Source organism: Xenopus laevis, chromosome 3L (assembly GCF_017654675.1).
Source record: "Xenopus laevis strain J_2021 chromosome 3L, Xenopus_laevis_v10.1, whole genome shotgun sequence".
Taxonomy (NCBI): domain Eukaryota; kingdom Metazoa; phylum Chordata; class Amphibia; order Anura; family Pipidae; genus Xenopus; species Xenopus laevis.
In genome coordinates this window covers 63,397,075-63,415,701 of record NC_054375.1, presented here as the reverse complement: position 1 = coordinate 63,415,701, position 18,627 = coordinate 63,397,075, and the positions used below count along the sequence as shown (strand labels likewise).

The window sequence follows — 18,627 nt, the reverse complement described above, 5'->3', positions numbered from 1 at the left end:
ATAATTTGGATAGAGAGCAGATTGGAGCAGTCATTGGACAGGACCGGGAATTTTTGGATAAGATTTTCCTTAGTTAATATAGTGAATGTATCACTGATGATGTCTTTGACTAATCTTAAGTTTTGACTTTGCCAATCCTACACGGTCTTGTTGTTTTTCCCCATTGGAAATGGTGGGTTACCGAGCCATGTGAGATATACAGAATAGCCAGGTGTCAATTTAAATCTGTGCCTTGTTTTGTAAGTATCTATAAATAGGGGGTGCTCGTGCATGTCTCGGGGGATATCTTTGAATGAAGAATGGAGAAGCGTATTAAGGGAGAAGCCTTCTGTGAAAATTTGATCAAGTTCTATTGAGGTGTATATGTTTCTATTGTGTATCCAGTCACCTGCAAATCTTAATAACGATGCTTCGTTATATTCCCGTATATTTGGGAAGATAACCCCACCCAGGTCATAAAGGGATGTTTTTAAACAAATATGTATTAATCATATCACTCTATGAATATTTAAAATGTGATGGCAGATTTACTTTGGATTTGGATCCTTCTCAGCAGAACATTAAACATTTATTGCTTTACTAAACATCCATCAAAATCAATCCCACCACAACCGACGTTTGTCTTCTTACTTAATGGATGTTTTAAAGAGCATTAATTTGTAGCTCTTTATTGTGCTATATTCTGAGGTACTTCAATGGTTCTTCTGGCTCTGTTCATTGCCGTGTCACCATTTGATCTGGTGTCTTGTTATAGGTATGGGATCTTTAGGTATGGGATCTTTTATCTGGAAACCAGTTTTCCAGAAAGCTCTGAATTACAGAAAGGCAGTCTCCCATAGACTCTGTTTTATGAAATAATTTAAATTTTTAAAAACGGTTTCCTTTTTCTCGGTAGTAATAAAACAGTACCTTGTACTTGATCCAAACTAATACAGTATATAATTAATCCTTATTGAAGAAAAAACAATCCTGTTGGGTTTATTTAATGTTTAAATGATTTTCTAGTAGTTATGGTGATCCAAATTACGCAATGATTCCTTATCTGGCAAACCCCAGGACCCAAGCATTTTGAATAACAGGTCCCATATCTGTATAAGGATTTTCTTGACATTGACCAATTTGTTTGAACTTATTTCCACTATGAAAAGAAATCTGAATGGCAGCTTTGTGATTAATATGCAACCTTAAAGGGATACTGTCATGGGGAAAACTTTTTTTTCAAAATGAATCAGTTAATAGTGCTGCTCCAGCAGAATTCTGCACTGAAATACATTTCTCAAAAGAGCAAACAGATTTTTTTATATTCAATTTTGAAATCTGACATGGGGCTAGACATATTGTCAATTTCCCAGCTGCCCCAAGTCATGTAACTTGTGCTCTGATATACTTCAATCACTCTTTACTGCTGTACTGCAAGTTGGATTGATATCACCCCCTCCCTTTCCCCCCCCCCAGCAGCCAAACAAAAGAACAATGGGAAGGTAACCAGATAACAGCTCCCTAACACAAGATAACAGCTGATTGGTAGATCTAAGAACAGCACTCAATAGTAAAAACTCATGTCCCACTGAGACACATTCAGTTACATTGAGAAGGAAAAACAGCAGCCTGCCAGAAAGCATTTATCTCTTTAAGTGCAGGCACAAGTCACATGACCAGGGGCAGCTGGGAAATTGACAAAATGTCTCGCCCCATGTCAGATTTCAAAATTGAATATAAAAAAATCTGTTTGCTCTTTTGAGAAATGGATTTCAGTGCAGAATTCTGCTGGAGCAGCACTATTAACTGATTCATTTTGAAAAAAATGTTCTTTCCCATGACAGTATCCCTTTAAATAAGGGCATCTCAGATGGAAATTTGATCATATAAACATGAACCAAAAGTGCAACCTGGGACATGTAAAACAATTTCTATTTTCTTTGTAGATAAATGGTTTTCTATGCATTTAAGTGTAATATACTGTTAACTTTCTCTGGTACAAACTGGCTGCATCATAGTTTATACAGTATATCATATAATTATAACAATACCATATATTTATAGTTTATATAAACAAGTTGCTGTGTAGCCATGGGAAGAGCCCATAGAATACAATAGTTTTTTTATTTTTCTACTATAATTTTTTTTATTAAAAAAAACAAGTTTTAGTTCTTAAAAAATAAAAGTGTAGGATTTAGCCAAAGACCTGAAGGGCCCTGTCTGTGCATAATTAAGAGCTATTTTCTTGAGCTATGAACAAAAGGCTAGTAAATAAGCTAAGTGCTTTGGGGCGTTAATTTTCAATGAGCTAAACAGTTAAGGGGAAGCGGAAAACTTCATGGACATATTTACTGATGACCTGCTCCTTGGCATTTACTTGTAAATTGGCACAAAGACTGGCTTAAATATCATGGGAAGTAGCCTTCCTGTGTTCTGTTCTTGCAATTGCAAATAATGTTTGAATCAGCCATGGAATTTTCCAGGAAATGTGTTAACAGCTCAAAGACTACTTTTAAAGTATACACTAGGTTTTATGCACTAGCACATTCATATATCATGCAGTTATTTACCATTTTGGTATATGCATGGTTTATGAGAATTACACATTTTCCTAAACAATTTGTGACTAAAGCAGGAATAAATCCCTTGTTGTTGGACTATAACTCCCAGTAACACTGGTTTTGTTATATATACAGTGCCTTTCTAAAAGCATGCAGACTCCTGACCAATTGTCTTATTTTACTGATTAATTCCTACACTGAAATTCTTTCTGATTTGTGTTTTATTTAAAGGCAATTCTTTTTACATTGTTTTATTTTTTTTACATTGTTTTATTTTTTACATTGTTTCTGTTACTGCTTATTTTTTTTGTAATATTGTACTTGTAAATATTGTACTTGTAAACAACACATTCTTTTCACTACATGCGATTGAATTTATTGCTTTACATGAGGCAGGGTGGTTCTGGTGCAAAATAAAAATTGCTGCCAAAAGCAAATTTCACTTCTTATATTGAAAAATCCAGGGGGATTTTCAGCTCCAAACACAATGAATTACATTAGGGAAATCAGTGAGAAATACATTCTTCAAGGACTTGAATGCATGAGCCCAGAGAATAAATGTGCTTAACTTGGTATAGGCTGTCACAATGAAATTCACCACTATGTATATTATATTGCAGAAAGTGACAGATGACTCTTAAGTTCAAGTGATTCTCAAGCAGCATGCATGCAGTGTCACCCATTATCAATTAATTACGCACAGTTCCATGCTGCATTCACAGTATGTTACCAGCCAGTTGTGAGCTAGGAGAGTGGAGATGCACAATCATCATTTATGGTCATTTTTGTCTCAGGGGCCTCATTTTGTTTTGTTAAAAAGAAATAAACATGAATGTAATAGATGGCTCTGCTTGAATATTTAATGCTTCTTTTAAAATCTATTACTATTACTATTGCTGTAAAAGTAAAAAAAAAAAAAATATATATATATATATATATATTTATATAATGAAGCAAGTACTTTTCATGGTGAGTGGAGAACTGTTTTTGGTTCTGTTATACCTTATATAAAAAGTGCAGTGGTACAGCCTCAAAGTCAGCCTGAGGATCACACTTTGTAATGTGGGGATACCAGTCTGGCTGTATACTGATATGGATTAGCCAGTAACCTCCAAACACATGCAAATGAAGCTTCTACTGTATTTCTCAAAAGGATTTGATTTTTAGTGGCCTCATTCATTTCATTCATTCTCATATAAATGTGTCTGGAATAGCAGAATAGTATGGACAACTCTATGACCCTTGCGTGGGTTCTTCCTCGAATACCGAGTGAATTTTTTCCCCCGACCAAATCCTGCTCAGCAGGAAGCTGAGGTATTCCAAGGAAAAAACACACAAGAACTTAGAAACTCTTGCTTGATTTTGGGCAGTGTTAGACAAGTTTAATACTCTGTACTGGCGTAGGAGATTAATTAGTTTAATGAGATAATACCAAGCGCAACGTCCTTCATTTCTTGCTGCCCTCATTATGGGTGAATCTTAACTTTGCAAATCAAAGGCTTGATAGATTTATGAGGCAGATAAGTTATATAGTATGACTGTTACATTTTAACTGAGTTCTTCTTCCACTTTACAATGCAGCATAGGGGAATACTCTGTTACCCTTTAACTAAGTTTCCTTTCCCCTTTACAATGCAGCGTAAAGAGTGTAAAGGTCAATAAATGAGTATGAATGGGAGCTCCCTTATTACTAGCCTCTCTTTTGGTAAACAAGTGTGTTTATTTTAAAATTATTTGGTGATGTTCGACTGAAATCTGAAGAAACTTAGTTCAACAAATCCTGGTGTTTTTTTGTGAATATACAGATATTTAACTATACCACATATTTTTATTGTTTGGTTAAAAAAATAGATGAAATATAAATTAAATTCGCATTTAAATAGAGAATCGTAGTCCTCCTGAAAAAGTGCACCCTGTTACATTTAGAAAATGTAATACATCTTTCCTAAAAGTCATCAAATTGCAAGGTCCTTCTTGATATCTTACTTACTTACTATTTTATCTATTACTGCCACCACAAATAATTTAGCTTTTTAACTTTACTATTTCCAAGGGTGATTAACAACTTTCTAGTTTGATATGGGTTTATATATGGGGTTTTTAATTAAAATATACATGGGTTAAAGTTAGTTGGACTAGTTGCAGACATTTTTGAAAAACATGAATGGTATCTACATAGTAAAACAAACATTAACATTAATATAGAAGTCTTTCAGTGAAACTATAAACAGAAGCTGTCTGCAAAGTATAAAACAGCTATAATCTGTCTGCTCTTTCCATATACAGTTCCTGTTTTGTTTCCAATATTTATATTGCATTGAATTAAAAAAAAGCATTGTCCAAGTTGATAATGATCAGGAGTTTTTGGAACAATTTGTTTTTCAAATAAGCTACTTTTGTCTTATGATCCACCCTTTTAGGCTGTTAAGTCTGACCACAAACACTGTGCATGTGTAGAAGGTTAGAAATGTCACGTTGATGACTCATGATGCTTGTAGCAGAACACCAGGAGAGCTGAATATCTGTCTCCTCCTGCTGCTGGGATTGGCTCATTGTAATTGACTGTCTATCATTTGACATGTGAACACTGAAATGCTTTCATAGTTATCTGCATTTGGGTAATTCTATCTAGCTAGGATCATGAGTGAATGTTTCAGCTGTTGTGTGTGTGTGTATGTATGTATGTATGTATGTATGTATGTATATATATATATATATATATATATATATATATATATATATATATATATATATATATATATACACACAAAGGGCAGCCATCAGGGGGGGACAGGGGGGAGAGTTGTAGGGGGCCCGAGAGTAAGGGGGGCCCTGACATGCTGCACTTTCTTGATTAGCCGGGCCCCCCTGCTTTCTGAGAGCTGCTGACTTCGGGAAGGCAGGGCGGGAGCACAAGCGGAGGTATCTTCTGTCCATTACTTCCCCTTATTGGTCACTGAGTTTAAGTCCCGGTTGAGCTGCTCAGGGATTAGATAGCTGAGGTTTGAACTTCTCCTCCAGCTCATCCAATCACCATGCAGCTTTACCAGGACTTGAAATTGTGACCAATAAGGGAAGAAAATGCTGTCACTGGAAGAAGATGCAGCCACCTGTGCTCCCCTCCTCGCTTCTGTAGTTGGCAGCTCACTAACAGCAGGTTGACCGGACTAATGAAGTAAGTGTAACATGGCAGGGCCCCCTAAAGGAAATCCTTTGTGGTCCCTGTTGTGTGGTGGGGCCCTGGGCACCAATTTTTTTTAAACTTCTGGGAGGGCAAGTTTTTTTCATGGACGCTTAAGGGGGGCCCTGGCCACCATTTTTTTCCCTATGTGGTGTCCTAGCCACCAATATTTTTTAATGGGAGGCCCTGACCACAAATGTTTTTTTTCAATGGGGGGGCACTGACCACCAATATTTTTTAATTTTTTTATTAACATGTGGGAACGATAGCGGACCTGTAGGTGGGGCTTGTGGTGGGCGCAGCCCAGGGGGCCCAGGAAATATTTTCGTATGGGGCCCTGTGATTTCTGATGGCGGCCCTGTATATATATATATATATATATATATATATATATATATTTATATATATATATATATATATATATATATATATATATATATATATATATATAAATATATATATATATATATATATATATATCTGTACAAAAGTAGAGTGGAGCACTAAACCCGTCCGTGACTTAGTCCACTTACATGGACAAATCATATATATATAACAAAAAAGTCCAGACCAATTTCAAGGTAAAGAAAAAATTAATTTTACCAGTATACATGTAGTCATGCAAAACATGCAACGTTTCGGAGCTCCCGCCCCTTTGTCAAGCATCTATTCTCACAATGACATCATATCCTATTTAACCTGTCCCATAACATAGACACACCTACTTCTTACATGGTATTAATTATTTACCATACAAATAATAGTTCAATAGTTTCACTCATATCGTATTACATCAATATTATATAGGTATCACATAATTACAGTCATTACGCATAATGTGTCTAATTTTCATAGTATAGTGCTGTCTTACTCTCACACCATTTACATAAATGCATAAAGATCATACTCTCTGTTAAGCCCTTTTGGATGTAGCGTCTGCAGGGTATGGATCCAAAATTTCTCCTTCTTTTGGAGCTGTAGGAGTCTGTTGCCCCCCCGTCGTGGGGGGGCAACAGACTCCAATACAAGAAATCTGAGGGATGCAGCGGTATGTCTGGCCAATTTGAAATGAGCTGGAACTGGTAATTTAACCACACGGGCATTTGATCATATATATCACATATCCTGTATCACACGTATAGTGGCCACGAATATCAAATTTCTTTCCTGAGTGTGGGTGTGTAAACACATCAGTGCGTATTACGCTCGAGCATTGATTACATCTCCCACATGGATACATGCCATTTTTAAGTGGGGCTAATACTCTCTGTGTGGTGATACGTGAAGTGCCTAAATCGGCCTTCACCAATCTATCCCTCAAGTTTTGTGGTCGCTTATAGGATAACAGTGGGGGTTCCTCAAATTCTCTAATTCCTGGGTAGGCTTTGCGTAGAAGTGGCCAATGCTTATATATAATCTGATGGACTTTACGTGCGCAGGGATGATACGTATGTACAAACGGGATTCTGGTTTGTCTCTCTGACCTCTGTGCTTTTTCTTGGATACTAGATTGCCAATCTAGATCTCTCACTCTGCACACTTCTCTCTTCAATATCTCATCAGGGTAACCCCTCTGTTCAAATTTAGTAGTCATTTCTTCCAGTCGTGTGTTTAATCTCTCTTCCTCTGTTACTATACGCCTCACCCTTAGAAACTGAGATCTGGGGAGAGAAGAGATGTTAGCCCTCGGGTGTGCACTCTCATATCTCAATAAATTATTGCGGTCTGTGGGCTTAACAAATAGATCAGTACATAATTGTGTTCCCTTACGATAGACCTTAGTATCCAAAAATACCACCATTTCATGGCTATGTACTAGTGTGAATTTAATCGTTGAAACACAATTATCAAGATATGTTTTGAATTCCAGCAGGGATTGAACGTCACCCCTCCAGATGACCATTAGATCATCTATGAAACGCCACCACTTTACACAATGTTTGTTAAACAGGTCATGTGTGTATACATAATGGTTCTCAAATTGACTCATGAACAAATTGGCGTAAGTAGGGGCGACGTTCGATCCCATCGCCGTTCCCTGTAATTGAAGGAAGAAAGTGTCCTGGAACAGAAAATAGTTTTTATGTAATATCAGTGTTAACAGTTCCATGAAAAACTTTCTCTGCATGTCATCATACTCGGAAGCCTCTAACACCACCTGTATGGCCTCCATTCCTAGATCATGAGGTATTGATGTATAGAGGCTACACACATCAAAGGCAGCCAATATAATCTCCCCCTCACCTAGATCTATGTTTTGTAATGAACGCAAGAAATGTGACGTATCCTTAACATACGATTTACCCAATGGTACAAAGGGGGCCAAAACCTTATCCAGGAATATGGCTAACGGAGCCAATACTGAGTTTACCCCTGCAACTATGGGGCGCCCTGGGGGAGACTGTGGATCCTTATGTACTTTGGGGAGGGTATAAAAAACCGGTATACAGGGAAATTGTTGTATCAAATACTCCTTCAAATCCTCATTAATCACCCCCTCCATATGATACCGTGTCACCAAATCTTGTATCAAACTTGCTATTTCACTAGTGGGATCTCTCTGCAAGCGTACATAAGTCTTCTCATCACTTAACTGCCCCAATATTTCTCCTGTATAATAACTTTTGTCCATAATGACCAGGGCCCCACCTTTGTCAGCAGGTTTATAAACCACAGTTTTATCTTTCATCGTAAAAGATTCAAGTTCCTAAGGGATGCAGAGGATTATGCTGGGGGAAACATTTACCAGTGGATACCAGGACGACCTCATGTGACTCCATCCTACTTCCGCAATCAGCCTGCGAGGTTCCGACCAGCGCGTGGTGCACAGCGTAAGGGACGCCAGGAGGTACCGCTGAGTGGATCGGCTGAAAGTACCTCGCAGAAGTCTACGGATTCCTCGGGATCCTCTTTTTTAGGGGAGGACAGCGTTCCCTCAAGCGGCGGGGAGCGCGAGGAACACGGCACCGAAGTGGATATAGCCGCAGCAGCCAAACCACGGCAGACACGCCCAGCGGGCGTAGGGAAATCAAAGAAGGCACCTCGCTAGTGATCAATATTTCCAATAAGGTACTTTCTGAATCTGATGTACATGTGTTGCAGAAGGGCTTATCATTTTGCCCGAGCACTAAGTTTGATACCTTTTCCCTAGATATTGATTTACAGCGTTTTTTCAGGCTGATAAGACTGAAGGTACATTTTGCGGATAAAAGGGTTGAGGGGGAGGTGCAGACCAAATCTTTGTCCATAAAGCAGTTTGGCTTAAGGAAAAAGAGTCAGTATTTACCTCCCACTTCTTCCCATCCCGTGGAGAATGTTATTAATTTCATATCTAGGGATATTAATCATTGGATGCAGGACTCTAAGGGCTTGCGGACTATGAGATACACTAACAATATGACCAATGCAGAACGTAAGTCTTTGGACATTTTGATGAAAGATAAAACTGTGGTTTATAAACCTGCTGACAAAGGTGGGGCCCTGGTCATTATGGACAAAAGTTATTATACAGGAGAAATATTGGGGCAGTTAAGTGATGAGAAGACTTATGTACGCTTGCAGAGAGATCCCACTAGTGAAATAGCAAGTTTGATACAAGATTTGGTGACACGGTATCATATGGAGGGGGTGATTAATGAGGATTTGAAGGAGTATTTGATACAACAATTTCCCTGTATACCGGTTTTTTATACCCTCCCCAAAGTACATAAGGATCCACAGTCTCCCCCAGGGCGCCCCATAGTTGCAGGGGTAAACTCAGTATTGGCTCCGTTAGCCATATTCCTGGATAAGGTTTTGGCCCCCTTTGTACCATTGGGTAAATCGTATGTTAAGGATACGTCACATTTCTTGCGTTCATTACAAAACATAGATCTAGGTGAGGGGGAGATTATATTGGCTGCCTTTGATGTGTGTAGCCTCTATACATCAATACCTCATGATCTAGGAATGGAGGCCATACAGGTGGTGTTAGAGGCTTCCGAGTATGATGACATGCAGAGAAAGTTTTTCATGGAACTGTTAACACTGATATTACATAAAAACTATTTTCTGTTCCAGGACACTTTCTTCCTTCAATTACAGGGAACGGCGATGGGATCGAACGTCGCCCCTACTTACGCCAATTTGTTCATGAGTCAATTTGAGAACCATTATGTATACACACATGACCTGTTTAACAAACATTGTGTAAAGTGGTGGCGTTTCATAGATGATCTAATGGTCATCTGGAGGGGTGACGTTCAATCCCTGCTGGAATTCAAAACATATCTTGATAATTGTGTTTCAACGATTAAATTCACACTAGTACATAGCCATGAAATGGTGGTATTTTTGGATACTAAGGTCTATCGTAAGGGAACACAATTATGTACTGATCTATTTGTTAAGCCCACAGACCGCAATAATTTATTGAGATATGAGAGTGCACACCCGAGGGCTAACATCTCTTCTCTCCCCAGATCTCAGTTTCTAAGGGTGAGGCGTATAGTAACAGAGGAAGAGAGATTAAACACACGACTGGAAGAAATGACTACTAAATTTGAACAGAGGGGTTACCCTGATGAGATATTGAAGAGAGAAGTGTGCAGAGTGAGAGATCTAGATTGGCAATCTAGTATCCAAGAAAAAGCACAGAGGTCAGAGAGACAAACCAGAATCCCGTTTGTACATACGTATCATCCCTGCGCACGTAAAGTCCATCAGATTATATATAAGCATTGGCCACTTCTACGCAAAGCCTACCCAGGAATTAGAGAATTTGAGGAACCCCCACTGTTATCCTATAAGCGACCACAAAACTTGAGGGATAGATTGGTGAAGGCCGATTTAGGCACTTCACGTATCACCACACAGAGAGTATTAGCCCCACTTAAAAATGGCATGTATCCATGTGGGAGATGTAATCAATGCTCGAGCGTAATACGCACTGATGTGTTTACACACCCACACTCAGGAAAGAAAGACTCACTAAAACGTGTGTATTATAAAAAAGTACCCCATGTTGCAAAAGATGAGGTTATTAGAAGTTACCTCGAGTTTGACCTTCGGCCTCATGTTTTTATATGGTCATGAAACTCCTTGGTAACATAATATCCTTATACTTTACACGAGGGGGTACTTTATCCACTATATATATATATACCTTATAAATGGTGCTTATAGATGTCATCGGTTATAATCGGAGCTTAGTGATATCACTTCTGTCACATGACTCACGGAAACTTGTGTATTATAATAAATAAAGTACCCCCTGTTGCAAAATATGAAGATATTAGAAGTTACCTCAGAGTTCCATGACCTGTATAAAAACACTCCGCCTTGTGCTTTTATATGGTCATGGAACTCCTCGGTCACTTATAATATCCTTATTTTTTACAAGAGGGGGTACTTTATTCACTATATAATTGACATGGGGATCCTAAACTTTTGCATTCAACTGTATGTATATATAATATAATACACAAAAGCTATGAATATCCTGTAAATTATATCCTTATAAACGGTGAGTTCTGATGTCATCAGTTATAAAAGGTGAGTTCTGTCATTTCTTTCACATGACTCACTGAAACTTGTGTATTATAATAAATAAAGTACCCCCACATACTGTATATCCTCAAAATATGAGGATATATGTGTTTTTATATGGTCATGAAACTCCTCTGTAACTTATAATATCCTTATACTTTACAAGAGGGGATACTTTATCCACTATATCTCTATTTGCAAGGATCTCATGTGGTGATCTCAGTTAGAGTTGTATCTGTTTTTATCCCTTTTTTTTTTATGAAGAGCAGGGCTTCCCTGAGCAGAACAAGAATTTGCCCCCCCCCCTTTTTTGACTGGTGGACACTGTGTAGAAATGCCTGATTTGCCATTTTGAGTGGTGCCTTTGGCAGACATTTGTAGATGTGACCAGCAGTATTCTCTTTAACATCACTGCAGTGATCAATGTGTGTGCTGTACCTTTAGTCCTAGAGTGCATAAGACATTTGACTCGCTCTGGTCTCTGGAAGTGTATAGTTTATAGCACATATGTTAGTGAAAAATATTTTTTGGTCACAGGAATGAGTCTACACCAAATATCTCTCTCCAGGTACTAGGGCACTTTTTTAGTAGGAAATCTTTATAATCTTGTTCTTTTGTGTGTCGATTCTTTTCCATCGTTTTGATAAATACCCTTTCCAAACTCTCTAAAAACATAACTATTTTTAACTTGATTATATAAAGGATGAATCTATAATATATCAGTTGTGTCATAATAGGCATCCATCCCCAGTATATTATGCTTCTGGTTTATGTTTGAAATGATACAGTGAAGCTTTATTGTTCACTGTATTTTCTTTATATATTGAAAAATTACACAGGCTACCCATCTTTGCACCCCCTTACATGCAGGATACCATTCTCTGTCAACTGTCTCTATGTGCTTTCTACTGAAGGTGATCTGTCTGACTGCGCTGAGAGCATTGTGAATTGCTGGCAAAAAATATATTGTGTTTTGTCCCCTACTGTAGTAAATTAACCCTAAAACCTTGCAACAACTACAGAACCATGAACAAGAGGGAATACTAATAAAGGCATCAAAAGAAAGAAGCTTGTTGTTGCTAAGTTATTTGACATTAGAGCATTTGTGCCTCCTAACTGCAAATGACATATAATGCTAATGTACAATAAATACACGTGAAGAGTTTCAGAAGTGATCTAAATGCCATATGTCTGCTCAAGCATGCTGGCTGTAAGGTATGAAGGAAAACCTTTTACCTGCAGCATAATGACCTATTTTGTAAATTTTAAAATTCACTTCTCACAAACCTATAGTCTAAGTAGCCCTCTTTAACCAAACAGTACCTGCTTACAGTGCCTCCCTAAAATTGAGACAACCATATTAATTTTGCATTGGGTTTCTCTGAATGTATGATAATGCTTTTCTAATTTCTCCCAGTACAATTTACTTTCCTCTTGGGACAGAAGACTGCAACTGGCAAATGACAGAATAATAATCACATCAAACGGCATTTTAAATGTGTCTAACAGAATTGCATTCCGGCAGGCAGCAATTACCGTATTATTTCCTTGGGCTTGGGTTTCTAGTAGGAAATGACAGGCCAGAAAAATACAATTTTGGTAGGCTTTGTTCTGTATCTTGATTTTAATTCACTTTATGACCATTCCTATAATTTGCTGCACATCAACATGTATTTGTCTGTTGTTCTCTCTGTTGCATGTAAGTTATAAGTCTTCAGCTATAGCGCTATAGAGCTATAGAACGTTTGGTTGCATAAAGACCAGGTGTACTGTCTCCTGTAGCCTGCCAGTCCACATAGGGGCTACCAAATAGCCAATCACAGTTCTTATTTGGCATCCACTGTGACTTTTTTTTATGCTTGTGTTTCTCCCCAACTCTTTTTTTTTACATTTGAATGTGGCTCACGGGTAAAAAGTTAAGTATTCATTCTGAGGGCATAGTTTTCCTTTTTAAATGAGAAAAAATAGATGTGTTTGTCTTTATCTCTCATTGGTTTGTCAGTAAATAAATAAAATCACAGCTTTTAATTCAGATATTATTCTGTGAAGCTATGGAGAATAAACCTTTCTCCATGTTCCTACAGTTTGTGCAGTCAGGATATCCCTTATCTATTGTGCACCTGAGCTGACAGGGGCGATCCTGGCCCCTCCGCCGCCTGAGGCAGCAGCAGTTGCTGCTGCCCCCCCTCACCCGGAAATTCGCTCTTAAAGTACCAGGAGCGGCATTTTTGCTGCCCCTGGTACCTAGTGGGGCGCTGGCGCCTGAGGCGACAGCCTCAACTCGCCTCATTGGCGAAGCACCCCTGTGAGCTGATGGGATATAGCTATTAGCAGACTCTTCACTTTGCAGTTTTACAATCGTGCACCTTCTATTTCCTTCTGAAGTCTTGTTATATTCCAGTTGCCCACAAAGCAAAGGTGTTGCATTATCTGTACTGATCATAGATGCCCAGTCTTTAGCCTGTCCATAATTATCAAATAAGCATAATGATACATACCCATGTTTGAGAGCTTTCCAATCAAATAAATTTAATAAGCAGTAAACCTCTAAAATATGGTTGCCCTCCAGTAAGGCCCCTGGGAAAGAAAAATGTATGCAAATGTTTGCATTTCTATCCATCCTTATACGTATCATGCCTTCCCATTGATCCAAAAACATCCTGCCTCGGGTGACATAATCTATGCTGCTGAACTTTTCTACCCCTGATGCATTCCACTTGGAGAATGATTATTTTGTTTTTGTTTTTTAACAAATGCTTTTTCCAATTCTGGACCTTTGGCTATAACCCACAAACCATGTAGAAAATGTGTGCCCTCAATGTAAGATGTAGAGTACATGAGGGGATGAAACTGGGCATCACTTACAAGAGTATTGTAAAGATTTATGCAGTGATTCTGTAAGCTATAATACATGTACATACAGTATGTATGATCTAATACGTGTGTATGAATCAGGAAGAAAGAATCTTCTCTAAATTTGGACAGGGCCATTGTTTTCTGATAGAAGCTGAGACATGTTCTAGGAAACACTTGCCCATACAAGTCCAAATATGATTATAAATGTTTCAAGGGTAAGCTAAATCAGTTTTTAGCAAAAAAGTAATTATTGTTTTTCAGTCATTTGTAAACCCCTTTTCTTTTGAGACAAGCTTTAAATAACAGTCTGTGCTTTTTATATAGGTTAAGCGATTCAAAAATCCCCCATCTGCCACAGCACAAATTGCTTTCTTAATAGACTTCTGTGTCATAGTCTAGATTTTTCTGTAAGATTTCATTTGAATGATTTATAACATTATCTTTAGACCAGACCTCTGTAAATACCAAATGCCTGCACAGCCTTTGTATAGAAATTGTTAAGGAAGTACCTAAGCTATAGTATATATAGGACTACTTTTTTTTAAGGAATAAAACCTAAAATGCCTTAGGGACAGATTTGTCAAGGGTCGAATTTTGAATTCATGGGTTTTCTAGAACTCCCATGAACTCGAAATTCGAACAATCGAAATTTATTTAATAAATCTAATTTTTAAAACTCGGGTGAACAGGATCAATCTTAAAACTCGAATTGAATTCAAATCAAATTTGATTCAAATTTGAACAACTCTATTTGAGTTTTTTCTCTGAAAAAAACTCGAATGTCAGGAAGGCAGCAAACAACTCCAAATTGATCCCATGACATCTCCCACTTCTAAAACCGCAATTTGGCAGGTTTTAGGTGGTGAATAGTCACATTTGAGTTCTTAAAGGGCCAGAGTATGAAATATCTCGAAAATCTAATTTGAATTTTTAAAAAAAACTCAAACTTTACTAGACAAATTTGATAGTTAGTGTGACTCCAAATGCACTTGCAGTAAGTAAACTACCCCCTATATTGTATAGAATAGGGCACAACCGAGTTCCATTTGCTGTGTACAATTCTAACCTCAAAACTACATTGCGCAATGTGTGAGTGTATGGATAAGTAGTTTGTATCCCATGATGGCTTTCCCATGGGTGGCTGTGACACTGGGCACATTTAAAGGGGTTGATCCTTTGTAATATTTGTGCACAAGTTATGAAATTCTGTACCCAATCAGCTGAGGGCATGTTGTACATGGAACACTTCAGGGATAGCCATGGTGGCACTTCTCATTTGGCATGCAGTCAGTCCATGTAGAAATGAGCCATTCAGAACTGAAAATCTCTTTTTGTCAACTCCAACTAAGCGTGTAGTTAAAGGTCCATGGGCTCTGGGGCAAAGCTTTCATTTATGGGCTTTTCCTTAATGCACTCCACAACCATGTCCCCCATGATCACCAGTTTTTTTAGTTATAACTGGTCTATTCACCCATATATCGTGTAACCTGCATATGGTAAGTGAGAATTGGTCCATTATTATTACTTTCTGCTTTTTAATGGGAAATATATATATATTGTATTGGGTTATGGGACTCCTTTAAAATCTAGCAGTTGCATCCCAGGTAAGTTATGCTACTGTCTCCATTAGTGCTTAGGGTAGATTGATGTGTGACCAGGTAAAGGGTCCAGATCCAAATTTTTGTTCTGGTATCACTGGAATGATAAAATCTGAAATGCCAAGTGTGAATACACATAAAATATATAATTAAGGTTGTTATTCTTAGACATAATCATGTGCTTCCAGGGTCTTGCAGAAGTTTATTTCATTACATTATTATTCAATTGATATATGTGTGTGTTTGTGCGTTTATTATTATATTTTTTTTTGCATTTGTACTTTGCTGGATCAGCAATTCTATAACCTGATAGTTTGGCCACTAATCCCCAAGGACTGTTGTTGTGAGCTGCTGTGCCCAGAGTCAGCTGTAAATGCTATTTATATCATTTGTTGTAATTGCTAGATTAAGATGTGTTGCCTTGCTGTGACTCACAGTTAATAATGCCCATGCTGCTGTTATGATCAGGATTCACTAAAACTGGATCGCTGACAGAAACAGAGCAATATTCAGCTTTGCCCTAGAATATAATGACTAATGTACTTTTAACTACTTACTGCTTACAGAACAAAGTTCATCAAGGGGATTTTTATTCAGATGGGGATAATGCAATACACATTTACTCTTATACTCACAGTAAGAGTTTTTAGACGTCTCCATTATGATGCATGCCTTATATTAGAACATGATGCATATTAGCTTGCTTGTCTTCAGTGTAATATAAGCTCACCTTTTTATAGACCTATAAGACAAACTGAATGAGTCAGCTTCTTGTCACATTTCCTGTATGTGTTCATCTTTATGATTATTGCTTTTTGCTATAACTGTGTTTGAAGCTTTAAACAATTGGTTTAAATTATGTTTAAACAGAGCTGATATGCTTTGCAAGCCCAGTAGGAGCCCCAAAGCCATGTTTAATGTTTTTAGATAAACGTGCTGAGCTGATTTAATTATATTCCTGGAAGGCAGTGGGGGATTGCCATAAAAATACAGATGCTGTTTGCTAAAGTTACAATGGTTATCAATATAAGAATGTCTGGCACTTCATTCTAATCACTGCATTATGCTAAAGCAAGATCTCCAGCACTTCCCTAAAAATAACTGTAAATAAAAACATTGAATGCAAATCTCTGTGGGGGTATGACCTTATGATGGATGTTTCCTTTTAGAGCAATGAGAAGAAACTGGGACAGTATAAATATATAAGATGTTATTAATAAAAGCAAAATGCTGCAGAGCAAAAGAATAGACAGCAGGGAGTTCAGAGATATCATAAAGGGAAAATGTGGGTCAGACTTGGCAAAAGGTTTATAAAGTAAAGATCCTTTTTATGACCTTTTAATACCTCAATATAACAGTAAGGCGGATTGTACTGTAGCTGTTCCATGGTTCCTTGCTGAGTGCTTGTAGACACTGTTCCAAGATGATTCTTGTTTTCTAAAGGTATGTGCTCCTATTTTATACACTGTGATTGCAAAGTATAATATTTAGCAATTCTGCCTACACAAGAGCCTGAAATCTGAATTTTCAGTCAGGTACTGTAAATTATTGCAGAGCAAGTAGCTTAATTTAGTTATACTAGTTAATGTCTGACGTTGGTGAAATAAGCATTTGCAATGTTCCGGTTAGCTCTAAATGGATGATGCTTGTTTGCTGTGATCATGGGCCATATTGTTAATCAGGAGAAAAGTAGCACTCAACAACTCACAATACATAATCAGAAACGGAACTAGAGGGGGGCGGGCCCTGGCACAGGACGCGCAGCCGGGCCCCCGCCCCCCTCCGTAAACCTGGAACTGGCCGGGATATGCGCGCGCACCCCCTGCACCCCCAGTATATAATCTGGCATGGGGTTGGGCATATTTATATATGAGACTGTAGTTAGCAACCTGGTTCAATCAGTCTCTGCTACGTTGAGTATATATCAGTTGATGCTTCTGGTAAACAAGAAACCTAATACCACTTCAAGTTTGGTGTTTTCCAACTGAAAAGTACCCTGATATACAGTTATAGGTGCACCTGTCTGTTGCTAAAGTTTTTTCTTCTTCCTAATAATATGTCAGTTTTTGTTGTTGTGTTGTAATGATTCTGTTCTGTTGAGCTTTTAGTGCATTGTGTAATGAATTTTTGTGTGACTATGCACTGAAAACATATGGAAATCTTTCTAAAGATTAACCCTGAATCCTATTTTGACTGTGCTATCATTCTGCTCATCTGGGATTAAAATATTTTAAAATATCTTAATTGATCCTCAGTGATTTAAGGGTAAAATTACAGAGGTTATTTTTGTGAATTCTTAGTTTGGTATGGCAGATATGAATGTTTATCCACAAAAGAGTATCTGCTTATTTATATTACCTGTATCTGCTTTTCTGGATCAGACTCCTGAAATAGCAGAAGTCAACTGATTAACAGATCTAGGGAAGAACTGCAGATTGTTTAAAGAATCAGAACCAGAGAACACACTGGGATAAAATACAGATTTTAATTGTACATATATTTGCAAATAACTTTAAAACCAATGAATTTTATTTATTTTATATTGGCAAATAACTTAGAATTACACTTTCTGCGTGGACATCCTCTTAAAAACTGTAAGACCTCATGTACATTTACTGTATATTTGGGATCCAAGTAGCAAGGTAAAATCATATTTAACATAAAGGACAATGAACTGAATAGTCAGTTTGATTTTGAGAACAAAATCTCAAAATGCAACCAATGTTAATGAAAAAGACCGGGATCCAAAATTGTGTGTCTCCGTAAAAGCTAAATTAACATGCCTGTTTACAGTTATATTAAAAAGCAGGGGTTGGTGCTTAATTCCTGATGCTTTTTTTAGTCAGAGACATCTCTAGTCTAGTGATTCTGTATACACATGATGATGCTAGGCGCATTCTTCCACAACAATGTACAAGCTGCACTC

General features: G+C 37.7%; 1 protein-coding gene across 3 annotated transcripts in view; it reads left to right on the top strand.

Moving 5' to 3' along the window:
* Positions 1-18,627, top strand: part of tmcc3.L (transmembrane and coiled-coil domain family 3 L homeolog) — a 45,845-nt gene that overhangs the window by 18,465 nt on the left and 8,753 nt on the right. The window contains exons 3-4 of one of the 3 annotated variants that reach the window (XM_041586305.1): positions 8,419-8,790; positions 10,182-10,358. The exons of the other annotated variants lie outside the window; for them this stretch is intronic. The gene's annotated coding sequence lies outside the window, so the exon portion shown is untranslated. The remainder of the gene's footprint in view (positions 1-8,418; positions 8,791-10,181; positions 10,359-18,627) is intronic. 3 annotated transcript variants of the gene reach the window in all.